Source organism: Gobius niger, assembly GCF_951799975.1.
Source record: "Gobius niger genome assembly, chromosome: 9".
Taxonomy (NCBI): domain Eukaryota; kingdom Metazoa; phylum Chordata; class Actinopteri; order Gobiiformes; family Gobiidae; genus Gobius; species Gobius niger.
Window position 1 is genome coordinate 27,876,548 of NC_136860.1, and position 14,527 is coordinate 27,891,074.

The 14,527-nt window shown below is 39.8% G+C and overlaps 2 protein-coding genes across 2 annotated transcripts in view; both read left to right on the top strand.

Moving 5' to 3' along the window:
- The window catches only part of thsd7ba (thrombospondin, type I, domain containing 7Ba), a 254,772-nt gene that overhangs the window by 59,802 nt on the left and 180,443 nt on the right, over positions 1-14,527 (top strand). The gene's annotated exons all lie outside the window — the stretch shown is intronic.
- LOC306968168 (histamine N-methyltransferase A-like) overlaps positions 13,865-14,527 on the top strand; it is a 208,948-nt gene continuing 208,285 nt past the window's right edge. Inside the window, exon 1 of the mRNA XM_079563483.1 lies at positions 13,865-13,871. The gene's annotated coding sequence lies outside the window, so the exon portion shown is untranslated. The remainder of the gene's footprint in view (positions 13,872-14,527) is intronic.

The following is a 14,527-nucleotide window of genomic DNA, read 5'->3' on the forward strand; positions in this document are numbered from 1 at the left end:
ACACAGAGATGCAGCCATTTATGCTTGACCTTCATCAGTGTCTTACAGAACAGAAAAGAGAGCTACTGAGACTACTGTGGTGGCTATTTAACTCTGTGTAGGAGACTGCTTTATTTTTCAAAAAGAAGTACTTTTCTTGTAAATTTATATCCTGTATATCCTCAAGAATAATATACAACACAAATCATAATTGATATGTTTGAAACAGGTCTCTCTTGCAAATGGGACATTGAGTCTCAAGGGACAAACCTATACAAATAAAGGATTAAAAAAAACGTGTTAATTGCTGTAATTCTGCATATTTAGTCTCTCTCATCTCTTTTCCATACAATGTTGTTCTCTAATAAAAAACATACCTGCAGCTGTGTTTCGACCCACTCGCACTGAAAAGCTCCTCAGTTTACCTCTTGTTGAGGTCCTACATATCATCTCATCTCTCATTCTGTTGCTAAGCTTAATTCTAACAGGGAGATCGCGTGAAACCAGGAAGTGAAACTGCAGGATATTTTGTTTCAGCTGTTTTAGATCAATATTGCATTTTCCAACCAACAAAGTGTTAGTAATAAAGGTGTGATTGAGATTATTACCAAATAGCTGCAAAAATCACAATGCCCCTTTAAAAAAAACAAAAAACTGAATCCTTGAGGTACTCGCATTATTCTTATTTATATGGCAAAAAAAACCAAGACTGAAGGGCCTATCTCACCGAGACTGCTATGACTGGCTCTGGTTTCTGTGTCTTCCTGTGTCTGGCTGCTCTGCTTTGTGACGACGACACTAGTAATCGCCATTGCTCCGCTATTGCTGTAATACCTCCATATAGCCGCTAGTCTCCCATTGGAAAGCATTGCACTTTCGACACGTTAAAAACAGCTTTAGATCCCGTTGCCTAACTTTTGGGAACTTTCTTCAACTAGATATTCCTTCTGTGATAACGCTGGGTTAGGCACAATTACAGGGACCAGGCTGGTTTTCCTAATAAATATTTTAGAAATCTCGTACTTATGAGGACAAGATGGTTAGCATTGGAGCTGTGCGGCTACGACCGAACTACACGTCATGCAAGGGCCGGGTCTACAGTGAAGATCCCTCCCTTATGTCCTGTTTAGGAACATGCTTCAGCAGAGCTGGGGAGGAGGAGTCTGTAAATCCGCCATGATTTCCCCCTCGAACGTGGTCATTGTGGTAAACGGGGAGGAGTGAGGAATGACGGTCTATTAATAATATGTCTATGGATAGGACCTTAAAGCTGGGTTATCTGACTTTGTTGTTGTAAACTAAATTTGTTTACTTAGTATGTTGTAAAACACAGCAAAAACAGACCTTCTTGGTAGAATCTAAATTAGTGAAATTTATTTTGCCACCACTCAAAGCACTTCACAGGCTTGAATTGTGCATATAAACAATTTCTTTGAACAATTTGGACATGCACTAGGGATTGTGAGAGCTAGAAACAAGTTTGTGCCAAATCAAAAAACGTCATAGTTTGAGCAGGAAAAATCCGGTTCCCCAGCTTTAATGCGTACAATATAGAACCTTTTACAGGTTTAAAGCTTATGCTCAATATTATATAGGCAGGGAATTGCTATGGCTGACGTATGTGATCTTCTAACATACCCTATGACTAAGTGCTGACTGGTGCAGCTTAGCCCTGGTGATTTGCATTGGCCCGGTGTGCTGTGTCTTTTATGTCGTTGTATTACATTACCTGCACAGCTGTAGACAGTCCATAACCCATTTAGAAGACAGTGTAATTGATTTCTGGAGATAATCGCACATAAGTAAATGCGCACATGCTGTGGACTAGGCGACCCAAACATCACCATTTGTCCTCATTAATTGTGCTGTGTATTGGGTTTAGATATCCCCTGCTGTCCTCTTCGCCCCATAGAAAATGTTGGCAAAGTTTTCTTGTGCAAGTAAAGTGTGACTGTGCAGCTTGTTAGGTGTTCTTGTTGGTTTCCCATTACATAAAAAGGTACAGAAAGTCATAATGTCTGACTAATTATATTATTTGACAGTATGATTTTATTTTTTTATTTGAATTGCGTATTTTAGTGCGGAACACATTTAAGTATATATCTCTGGTCTAAACCACAGTCCAGAGTTGGGCTCAAAACTACTGGTACTGGCGATTCCATTGAAAGGACGGCTTCTGGGTCTTATACTTATTCAAAACAGCCTGGATTTGATTTATTTGTTTTTTACCTAGTAAATGTTTAATATTTGGATAGGTGAAAACACCAGACTCAATAATTTATTATCTTCTTCCTCTGGATATTTTGGACCAAATTTCATAACTCTGTCTCAAGTTAGAACAACAGATTTTGATATTGTAATGGTCTTAGATAAACTGGGGTCAATTGTTATTAAAGGAAACCATAGTATCATAAGTGGTCGGACAACTGACATATTTACAGCATAGGTATTGGGCAAACCCACTCGTTAAATGCCGCCCATGTTGGACAGTTTATTCAGCAAACAGGGTTTTATGAAACACAGGTAATTGACTTCTTGCATAACTTCGGCGCCCATGAAGCGACTTCCTGTTTCGATGCAGCTCACCAAAATAAAAGCACCATCTTCTTAATTAGTTCAAATTTCTTTCTACCTAACTATTTACAGACAAAACACTTAAAATGTGTGTATTTAATTACACTATTGTAATGTTGCAAGTATCTGATGAACTAATCAATGAGACGAGCTGTGTGCCTTTATTTTGGCGTGCTGGATTGAATCAGGAAGTCAATTCTTGGGCGGCGTTGTTATGATTCGAAGTTATGCACAGAGTCAAATGAAGCCTAGGCGTTAATTCAACCTGGGAGACGATTTTCAGCATCACATACCTCCAGCCAATGATCGCTTCCGAGAGGGCCACGCCTTCACCTCAGCCATCAGCGTAAGAGCCACACCTCCATAGCAGCCAATCATCGCCCTCGGTCCCGCTTTTAAGCCCCAGCAATCATGGTTCGTTCGCTTCCCAGCTGCGCTGCGACCCGCCTCCACCCCATCTCCGCCTCTTCCATCCACGGCTTCTATCTGCTGCGGCTTCACGGGTCTTCCATACCACCACCAGTGTCCAGGCTCCGGGGGAAGACATCCCTAACTACAAGCTGTTTATCCATACTGACTTTCATACATCGATGTCTACCGCCGGGGTCTGATCGCCAAAACTAATATACATGTCAATAAATCTTCCTAATCACCGCTTTAGTCTGTTTGAGTCTATCCAGGTTGAATTGGCGCTTGTATTATAACGTGTGGCACTTGACCAAAAAATGTCTTCTGCCTTGCTTTCGTTTAAAGAGACTAGATGCAAGTTGGTCATTTTATGCTCACTACTGCCACCTCAGGTCTTACATGTAACTGCAAGCTCTATATTAAGCTTGTGCATGACGGCACTTCGGGCCCGAAGTAACAACTTTTTGAGTGACAGTGCAGGATTTTAGAGGCTGCTGTGGTGAACAGATCTGAGCTTATTCTACATATTAGGACATGGTTGGAACATGAAGGGGGATGAAAAGACTATAAGACTTTTAACATTTTTAAACTCTGTATTGTCCCTTCAACCTAACTTGTGATATAACACATTTCGTACATTTCTGCTTTCGTGTTTATCCCTCATTCCATGAAGATTTTGCCTCATGAGTATATCACACATAGCACCGCATTTGATGTCAAACAATGCACAATGTTCTTCTCTAGACACAAGGGAGACATGCCTCTATGCCTGAAACACAGACCACATGGGCAGCTCTAGAGACTACATTTTTAAATGCACATCTTGTCGCTTTCAATGTCAGATTCTTTCTCTGCGAAGTCTCAAACGATTTCGGTGTCAACCTTGAAGTCAACGTTATTTAATTTACTCCAATGTGATTTTACTCGTAGAAAAGGCTAAGTTTTATTTTACATTGTGGTGTAAAAACAACAACAAAAAAAGATTCCCCAATACAAGTGAGGCTGTATCCCCGATGGGGCTGCATTGAGCATCAAAGTGTTTTTAATTGTGTTTTGCTCTTTTAGACTTGGGAATACTCAAAATCAACAACATCTTTACCTGCAGAATCTTAGCTGCTCGTAATGTTGCACTGCAGTCAGCATCTTGTTTACCATGTAACCTAGCCTTCTCTCTGTGACACGTTTTTTTTTTTTTAATGAAAAAAAAGAAAAGAAAAAAATGACGTTGCTGCTTTGATGGATCCCGCTGTAGCTCTCTGGAGGTCTGAATTATTTAGCCCGTCTACTGTTCATCTAAATTATGTGGGAACTCGGAGCGCCGCGAATCAGCTGAGGGCCAGTGATTTTCAAAAGATGAAGAAATCAATAAAGGTTTTCTTTAATGAGACTGAAGTGAGTGGAGCTGGATTAGTCAAAGGGCTGAGTCATTTTCACAGCCTGTAAATATCAAAAGTAGTCAGCAGGGGTTTAACGTAACTACAGCATTGGAAGCCACATTCCAGATTATATGTTTCTATCACAAGAGTAAATTGCTTTTTGAAATATTTTTCACCAACATTCCTACTCCACCGATTGGGGAGGGCTTTGCTGATATTGGTATACTAATACATTGTTACAGATTGTAGCTGTGGCATTTGTCTTACATGGAATGGAAGTTTATTTGTGTAGCACTTTTCACATGACACAATGTGAAAAGTCAGGATGTCACAATTCTGCACTTTGAGTCACGATTATAGAGAGGAGAAAGATTGCGATATTTCTTTAGAATTTCTCTAAACCTTAACAGTGCTGTCTAAACATTTACAAAGAAGAACGTGGACATTTCACGTTTTAATCACCTTACCTATTGTATATTCAGCCTGTGTTATCTTTAATCTTTATGCTTTTGACATTTTGGTAAAAAAGTCCAATAATTATCAGGCCATGGAATATTATTAGCTATATCTAAAGGAAGCAAATGTATGTAGGATTTTCCAAAAGATATTCTATGTGTCTCATTAATAATAATTACAAATTAATTAACCAAGAGCTGATTTCATGTGCTCACACAGTTCATGTCTGTTTTTATGTGACAGAGACGCCGCTTCTTTTGCGTCACTTCCTTTGGCATTTTATGCGGTTATGAAAAAGGTCTGAAATTTGCACAATGGATAATTGAACATGCCAATAACTTCATGTGTTTTGGAGTGTATTTAACAATTTCTTCCGCTTGTACCGCTGTGTGCACACAAGTAACAACATGAGCTACGTCCCATGAGACGATTTACCATGGGTCCTAAAAGTTTTACGCTTAAAGGAATAGGCCACCGTTTTTAAATACTGAGATATGTTCTTACCTTAGCATAGACGAGTTGATATGTAGCTGTCTGGTCTGTACGCGTGTCCTCAGTCATGTACACAGAGCACAGATGGCACTAGCATATAGCCTCTCCTCTTCTCATCTATGCATCCAAACGGAGGTGAAGTTAGAAGCGACCAAGCTCTTCCACGTTTTCCCTGTTTAAATATGGTTATATGAGTCTTTACACGATCCAAGTATAGTCATACAAAATTAAACATGTCGATTTTCTGAGAACCAGTAGTATAGTATAATAGTTGCAATATAGTAGTATAGGCATTTAAATATGGTTACATGAGCCTTTACATGATCCAAGTATAGTCACACAAAATTAATGGATCCATAGATGAGAAGAGGAGAGGCTATATGCTAACGCCATCTGTGCTCTGTTTATGTGACTGAATACATACCAACTCGTCTAAGCCACTGTAAGAACATTATGTCAGTATTTAAAAATGGTGGCCTGTTCCTTTAACCTACCGTCAGCTTTTGGAACCGTGGTAATAGTGGTAAAACCGATTAATCTTGACATCCCTACACAAGTTACCCAAAGCGCTTCACACAGTGTCAGATAGGGCTGCTCGATTATTGAAAAAATAATAATCACGATTATTTTAGTCATAATTGAAATCACGATTATTCAAACAATTATTTGTTGCTTTTAAAAAAAAGTATTTATTTTATTTATATATTTATTAATAAAAAAACTATGCTGAATATTTTCTGTTTTCTGAACAGTCATAAAAGTACAAATGATTTCAAGTATGCCTCGATTAAGGAGAGGTCTCTGTTTCACACCTGCCCCCTGCTGGCCAGCCCAGCAAGTAAACTGTGCAGCGCGGCCTGATGACATCATCACACAGAGCTGTTTGTTTTTATGTCAGGCAAAAGCATGAGCCATGGCAAGTGAAATGCGAAGGGAGAATAATCTCAACGCCATGAAATAATGAAAAAAAAAAGAAGAAAAAAATCGATTAATGGCACAGCCCTAGTGTCAGAGATTTGTTTTTCATTCACTCCACACACGGTGGTGGTAAACTACGTATGTATCGGTTCGCCCTATCTACATACATAGAACCTACGCAGACACAGGGAGAACATGCAAACTCCACACAGAAAGGCCCCACCCAAGGATCGAACCCGGGACCTTCTAGCGGTGACGCACGAGCGCTAACCACTGTGCTTCCATGCCGCCATACATGTTGATATGAAAGGTATAAATTGCAGTTACCATAAGTAGCCCTACTCTAGAATGCATTCCTTTAATGCTTCAAAGTTGCAGAGTACAAAGTTTCATCCTCTGCTGGTAGTAGTTGGACTAAATTTACATTTCATTCCAGACTGGTGATGCATTTGCGTGTAATATCTCCACTGCGTTGCGCCATCAAAGCCACTATCGAACATCTTGTCTGCTCCGTGCTGCTGTTGTTTCAGTAAAATCAGCTCAAAGGAGACTGTGATGACTGTGGCCCCCACAAACTACAGAGGGCTTTTGTACCGCTCAGTGGTATGAGAGGACGTTTTTTTTGTGTGTGTGGCCATGTTAGAGTGTTCGTACACCTACTGATGAAGAAGGGCTTTTAAACATGATGGCCAGTGAGGAGAACTCATTATCAAACCTGACGAATGGATACAGTGAAGTGGTTTCAAGTCAATCTTCACTTGATTTATGGACAACCTAATACGCAAAAATATTGAAAGTAGGAACAGCAGATGAAAAGTTCTTTGAAAATTGGTAGAATTATCCCTCACAAATTCGACAATTAATAATTAATCTTTTGAATGTGCGAAATGATTGCTAATTAGTAATACAATTATGAAACCAGTGCAAAAAATCATGATAAAATCTGTTTTGACTTTTTACATTTGACCTTTTGAGATTGAACGTCCAAAATTTCACTGAACTTGGATGTCTTATATTGACAAAATTAGTTCCAACTAGCCTTATAAATTATGGTTTAAATTAGTAAAGAACACTTTTTATTCGGCTTTTGTTAAAGAAATTTCCTTATAGTGTTTTGACACATTATTTACTTTCTTCTTTTCCTCCTTATTTTCACAGTTGGTATTTCACAGTTTTCCGGCTGTGTGCTGAGTTTGGTTGTTGCCATTGGATACAGGTACTAATGATGTTCCCTGAAAAACTAGCATTTTGTTTTCAACAACAGTTTAAAAAAAATGTTTACGTTAAGATTTTGCAGTTGCCAATCAGTGATGCATAATTTTAGAAAAAACAAACAAACAAAAAAAACATTTGTGATCAGACTGAAATATAAACTATTAAACTTATAAGAGTTACATGTTCTCAAAGGATGGTGAGATTTGCTAATTGCAACCACTCAAACAGTGACCCAATCCTCCATTATCTGCACAGCCCGAGCAGAAATACAGTATACTACAAAAGATATTGTTTCACTCGTGGTTATTCAGTTTACTGCTGTTCAAGACCATTTCATTGCAAAAGTCGCACCTGAGCTCCAAAATTACACAACATTGTTCAACAGCAACACAGTCAAAATGCACGTTTTCCCACTACCCGTATAGGGATAAGTACTTTGATAATAAGATGCAAAACAATAAATCTTTCAGAAATAGGTCATGACAACAATATCATCCTGAAGATTAATCATTCATAGACACATGATTATTTTATTCTTGGCTTTGGCTCCGTTTATTCTCATCTGTGGCAACTCTAAAAGATGCCGCCAACCAATGCAAATATGAATGCCTCTGTCTAAAGGGAAACCACATGCATTATTACATGAGACTTATAGATAAAAATAGCTGCCATTTCAGGTCACATCACTATTTTATTTGGTTTTTTTTTAAGCCTTGGCTGTGGCTCACGACAGGTTGTTGGTCCTGTGGGCTCCGGTGTTGACGGCATCTTGACAACAGTTGCTTCTCAGTCATTGTGCTGGGATTTCTGAAGAAGCGGCTTTGAACACCAGAAGCCGTTTTTTTTACAAAAGGGTGTGTGCGGGTGTGCGAGTGTGTGTGTGTGTGTGTGTGTGTGAGTCTTTTCCCAAAAACAGTCAGTAATGTTTTGGTTAGAGAGAGATATTCATAGGGCGCCCACTCCAAGCGCTGAACTCTTGACGGCAAAACCAATTAACACGAGCATAACAAGTCGTAATATGCAGCTCTTGCAACGATTATTGTGAAGATGAAGACTATTTTCTCATCGCCTTAATGAAAATGGCACTCACATTACACAGCACCAAACCAACAACACCAAATCCCCCCTGGTTTTCCACATTCCAGAAAATGCAACACTATTGTCTTAGCTCCGAAAAAGTCTCATAAGCAAGCGTGGGTTTCCAGTCGAATGAGCTTTGTATGTTTTGTGAGAGGGACATTGTTTTGTTTTAGTTTTGAAGAGGCTAGAAACTTTTTTTCTTCTGTACCGTGTCAGTGTATGTAAAAAGCAGCAGCTGGGTTTTTGCATTGGTCCTCAACGGATCATTGGAAATGAGCTCACATTGTCTCCTACGAAATAAATAGGTGACAAGTAGTGGAGAAGTGCTCAAAAGATGAGATCTCTTTGGTTCGCAGTTGTATGGCAAGAAGACCAAAGATGTTGTTAGCATTTGGCCTCTCCCAGCATGTTCCTAAAGCTCCAAATGGAGGTGAAGTTGGAAGCGACTCTTCCACGGGCACGCACAAAGACCCGACAGGCACGAATCAACTCGTCTAAGCTCAGGTAAGAACATATCTCAGTATGTAAAAACAGTGGCCTGTTCCTTTTATATAGAAGGTGCAGTTACACGTATGACCTAGTAGTGAGTATAAAATGGCCAACTTGCATCTAGCCCCCTTTCAACGTGCCGTGTTACCACGTACACTTCAATGGCTACATTAGCAGAACTATTGCAATCATTCGACTCTACCAGGCATCTGCAGTCTATAGTGTTAACATGCGGAGAACATATGGCTTTTAAGCTATGCTCTTGTGGTTCTTTGGCTGTTCAGTGGAAGGTGATCTGGCAAAGTCCGGGCATGATCCTGGTCTAATGAATGAATGGAGTCAGCAATCATATGTAAACATAAACATACGTTGCAGCTCTTTGGGACCAGAAGGTTTACTTTACATTACGGGCCGGTAAGTCCGTGGTACTTATAGTGGTAATTACTAGTAATGACAGTGGTACTTACAGTGGTACTTACAGGATAATTACTAGGTTATTATTGTGGTACTAAAAGTCATAATTACTAGTCATTAGGGTTAGGGGTTAGAGAGACACAGAGTTATCACTGTATCTCTCATTACTAAGAGATACAGTGGTAACTCTTAGTAATGAAGGTCATACTTCTATGTACTTTGGTACTTTAAATGATAGTTTCTAGTAGTTTCAGTGATACATCTACTTATTGATAATTCAAGAATACTACAGCAGCAATTCATAAGTAATGTGGTACTTCTACATATAGACGTAATTTCTAGGATTGTGTGACTATAAAACAACATAAATCAGCATTAGGGAAAACAAGTACAACCTTCATTACTAAGAGTTACCACTGTATCTAGAAGTACCTTCCTTGTAATTCACACTATAGTACCCTTTCAGTACCACAATAAGTACCTAGAATTACCACTGTGATTACCACCATAAGTACCACTGTAAGTACCACCATAACTACCACTGTAAGTACCAAGGACTTACCGGCCCGTAATGTAAAGTGCTACCCACCATCGTCCTATACACATCAAAGTACTTCTTCTCATTCATATAAACCAATTCTCCCATGTGTGGTTGTTTTTCACATCGTGGCCTTTAACTATAGGCTCCTGGAAAGAATCTATTAATGGCATTCACTTTCTCCTCTCAACACATTACTTCTCTCCTCCCACATTGCTTTATTCCCCCCCTTCATTTGCTAGCACTGGGCTGCTGAGAGGCTCTCTTGTTCTATTAATTTATCATGGCATTTAGCAAATTCCTGTGAAATGCGGAAACCTCTCATTAAAATTGCTGCTTGTTGTGACTGCCCCACTCGCATCCCCCGGGTCGTGTGCACAGTCGGCCTTTGGATCAAGGTGAACGGAAATCCAAAGTCGACTATTGATCTCAGCTTGAAGCGTGTTGCCTCAATTACATATTCTATATTTCCAGCGTCAACAGAACAACAAAGGCAGCATGCAGATATGTGCATGCAAAGAAGGCCTCGGGGCGTGAGAAAAGTGTGTGTCAAGTGAATGACAAATGTGTACTCTCATTTGAATTTGATCAGAGCTGTTAGCTAGGTGTCTGTCGAGGTGAAGCAGGTGTTGTAACACATGGGAGTGTTAGAAATAATGCAGATATCAAACACAGTAGGACACAGAAGACTACAATTCTCACAATTGTGTAATAACAATTATCACATTCAAAGGAATAGGCCACCGTTTTTCCATACTGAGATATGTTCTTATCTTAGACGGGTTAATGCGTAGCTGGTCTTTACGCGTGCACTCAGTCATGGATACAGACGGGGGCGTGGCTTCGCCAAGGGGGAAAATACAATCTTTTGGGAAACACCATTTTCCACTCTTTTTAGCCATTTTCTGGTGGAATATGAACTTATTTATCACACATAAATAAAGTCAAGTGTAAATCGGGCCCATATGGATAGTTTCTCACAGCAGATTGTTCAGAAGAAGTGAAAAAACGGCAGACGTAGCTAGTGCTAGCTATCCGTTAGCATTATGTTTTTTGTTTTTGTTTTGTATACTTTATTGTCCCCATAGGGAAATTTGTCCTCTGCATTAAACCCACTCCACACAGAAAGGCCCCGTCCTGGTGGGAATCGAACCCGGGACCTTCTAGCTGTAAAACGGAGGCACTAACTGCTGCGCTACCGTGCCGCCCATTAGCACGATAAAAAGCGATATAGCAGATTAAAAGGGGAACTATATGATATAGTAGTATAGGCATATTATTACTACGCCTATACTACTATATTGCAACTATTATACTATACTACTAGTTCTTAGAAAATCGACATGTTTAATTTTGTGTGACTATACTTGGATCATGTAAACGCTCATGTAACCATATTTAAATAGGGAAAACGTGGAAGAGCTTGGTTGCTTCTAACTTCACTCCCGTTTGGGGCCATAGAGGAGTGGAGGACAGGCCATATGCTAACGCCGTCTGTGCTCTGTTCACGTGACTGAGCGCACGCGTAAAGACCAGACTGCTACACATCAACTTCTCTAAGCTAAGGTAAGAAAATATCTCAGTATTTAAAAACGGTGGTCTGTTCCTTTTAAATGTGCACAACCGTTTGGTTAAAATTGTATATTTTTGTAACACATTCTAAAAACTTTGGGGCGAGGGCAGTAAAAGCCTAAACAAATTGCATTAGAACAGAGTTATGAAAAAGACTACCCTTACCTAATATATAAAGTACACAGTAATGATTTACAAGCTTTCATTATCATAATGGATTCAAAAGCTGTTACGTTAAGTAGTTCTCTGAGGAAATACTGTATTTCATATAATTACAACAGATTTAACAGATTTATTGTCAGTACAAATTGATAGAGACTAAAAAACAACCCCACTTCTTTGAGGTGTATCGCTTTGCTGAGTGCGCCAGCTTTTTTTTTTTTTTTTCAAACACAGGTTGTGATGTGGATCTAATTTTAATAGTGACTGATTTTCTGATTGACACTACATTGATTAATTTTGACACAAATGCTGACAACTCACCTCATCGGAAGCGAACTGCAGAGGAGTGCACCAAGCACTTCATTCATCCCACAAGGTTTTCCCTATAGAAGCCGAGTCGAGCTTTACACTGCCTTTAAGCTATAGCCTTCCTCTCTCATCTCTCCTACACAAAACGTCTCTCCTACTTTTTCTGCCACCGCCGTTGACGCCTAGGAGAGACATATAACTCACCGAGAGCACTTTGTTCCTGAGGATGAAAGCAATTAAGATCGGTGTACCTCTTGAAAACCTGCTGTTGCTGTAGTGCCTTTGTGTAAGTGATGGCACCGGGAGATAGAAGGTCAGCTCATTACTGAAAGAATCTCCCACCTTCAATTAATCCGAATTTTAAGGCATATAAAAGGTGTCCCCTGAGCTTTTGATTTGGGCTGAATGAAATCCCACATGTGCAGAATAGTTTAATTTGCAAATGACTCTATTAGTTTGGGTGGTAACTGGTGAGTGGATACCTTCAGAGCATTACATTTAACTTCAGTCGACTGTTTGGATAGGCAATTTTAATACATGTGTTTTATCAGACTTTTGAAATAAATGGGCTTTTCCCCACAACGTTTCAACTTCACTGCTTCCCAACCAGTGGGCACAGGGTGAACTTTGCAGAGGTTACTTGAAATAAGTTGACACTGAATCGTATCTTTGAATGTTATTTTAGTCGGAAATCTATTTGAATAAATCCACTAAAAACTCACAGCTACTTTGACCAGAAAAAAAGTTGGCACCTAGATTAATGATTTGTTATGATCCGGGGTCACTGCAGTTGGTCAGATCTAGCTTAACCTCTTACCCCCCACCTTTACCAAGCACATTTTCTCCTGTTCAGCTTTACTCAAATCTAAAAGCTTCTCGACTGGAGTTCGCATAAATTCCGGTCTTCCCATAAGTGGAAAAAAAGATACATGCCTAAATGGATAAAGAAACCTCATGCAATATTTAAAACAGGATGTCACTGTACGACATTCTCGAGGCCACCCACTGTAACTGCTCACTAGAGGTTCTACAGCTGCATCTCGCATGAAAATCTCAAAAGACTAAGAATTTGTACCGCCAACGTCTTGTGCTTTTTGAATACCAATGAGGTAAAGGTGCTGACGCGAGCTCCTGTCTAACCCAAGTGTAAAGAGCGCAGTAAGTCTCTGTGACGAGTGGAGCTGAGACCTGTCAAATAATGGACTTTGATGGGAGAAGTTGTACATGTTTCCTCTGCCATGCCCTCTAAAGGTCAACTTCTGTAAATGTCAATTGGTTTGCCATATGCACATTGAATAATACTGTGCAAGTGCTGTTGTAAGAAGGGGAGACTTTTTCTTTTGTTTCGAAAAAGACAGGATGGATGTTTACTGGTTTAGATTCACAGATGTCACAAGATACAGGTCAGGCATCAGTGTGAGGCAAGCTTCTCATTATAGGTTTATTTTGTTTTTGCAATCTGGGGTGCGGTAGTAGCTTCGGCCAGTGTATACTGTTAATATGACCTTAAGCAAGACACTGCTCTTGCCTTGCCTTCAGTTTCTGCGTGCACTGCTGAATCAATTAACGTTTGTGAGTGCTGGACAACCAATGCAAATTAGCCGAAAGCTACAATCCGACAATGCTGACCCCCATAAAGTGAAGTCTTTTGCAATGCAGATTCAATTTACTCATCGTTTTTCGCTCACTTCTTTGTAATGTTTCTTCTGCTTAAAATCATGACACGCTTCTTGTAATTGCTACAGTAGTAATGAGATAATCTTTTTTTCCACTGAAGTGCAAGCCTCAAGGTCTTATACTGACTGTGAATCCGGGGAGCAGCCACACAACATGCACAGAGATAGAGGCTTTCAGTGTGTGGCTCAAACTCCTTTTTGTTCATTTTGTTCAAAATGCAGCTCCTTTGACAAGCTGTTCTGTGCACTTCTGTGCTGAGCGCTCAGCCGAGTATTTAAAGTTTATGTCGCAGTGAGCTGGAAGTAAAGAAGTTGCTGGCTGACATGACTCGTAAATTTTTTTACTCTTTAACTAATGATGAAATATACTTATTATCTCGCTCTTTGGATCAAGGTGAACTACACTCTTCTCTGGGCTGTGTAAGACACGCGTGTTTTTGCCTCAACAAAGATCAGGACAGGGCCCATTCTATCAGGGAGATATCACATCATCTCGCAGCCCCTTAAGCCCTGATTCAAGGAGAAGACCGCGGAGTCTCGATTGATAACAGGTTCAACCGACTGAAGGACAGCTTCATCCACCAGGCTGTCAGGAAGCTGAGCTCTCCCCTTCCCTCCCTGTGCTGGCACCTTACTGTGTACAAAAGCATTTGACATCTGTTCACTATTGCCTTTTTGCATAAATGGATTGAGAGAAACAGAGTTCTGTTTCTCTGTATTTAAATGTGGTTTATTGACAATGAAACTGATTAAATGGAATGGAATTATCTCTTCCACTATTGTGACCACCGGCTTAATATTCATCTATAGTTTGGTATGAGCACAATCTTAGGAATTTGAGCTATACTTCTGAAAGACTGGCCTTTGCT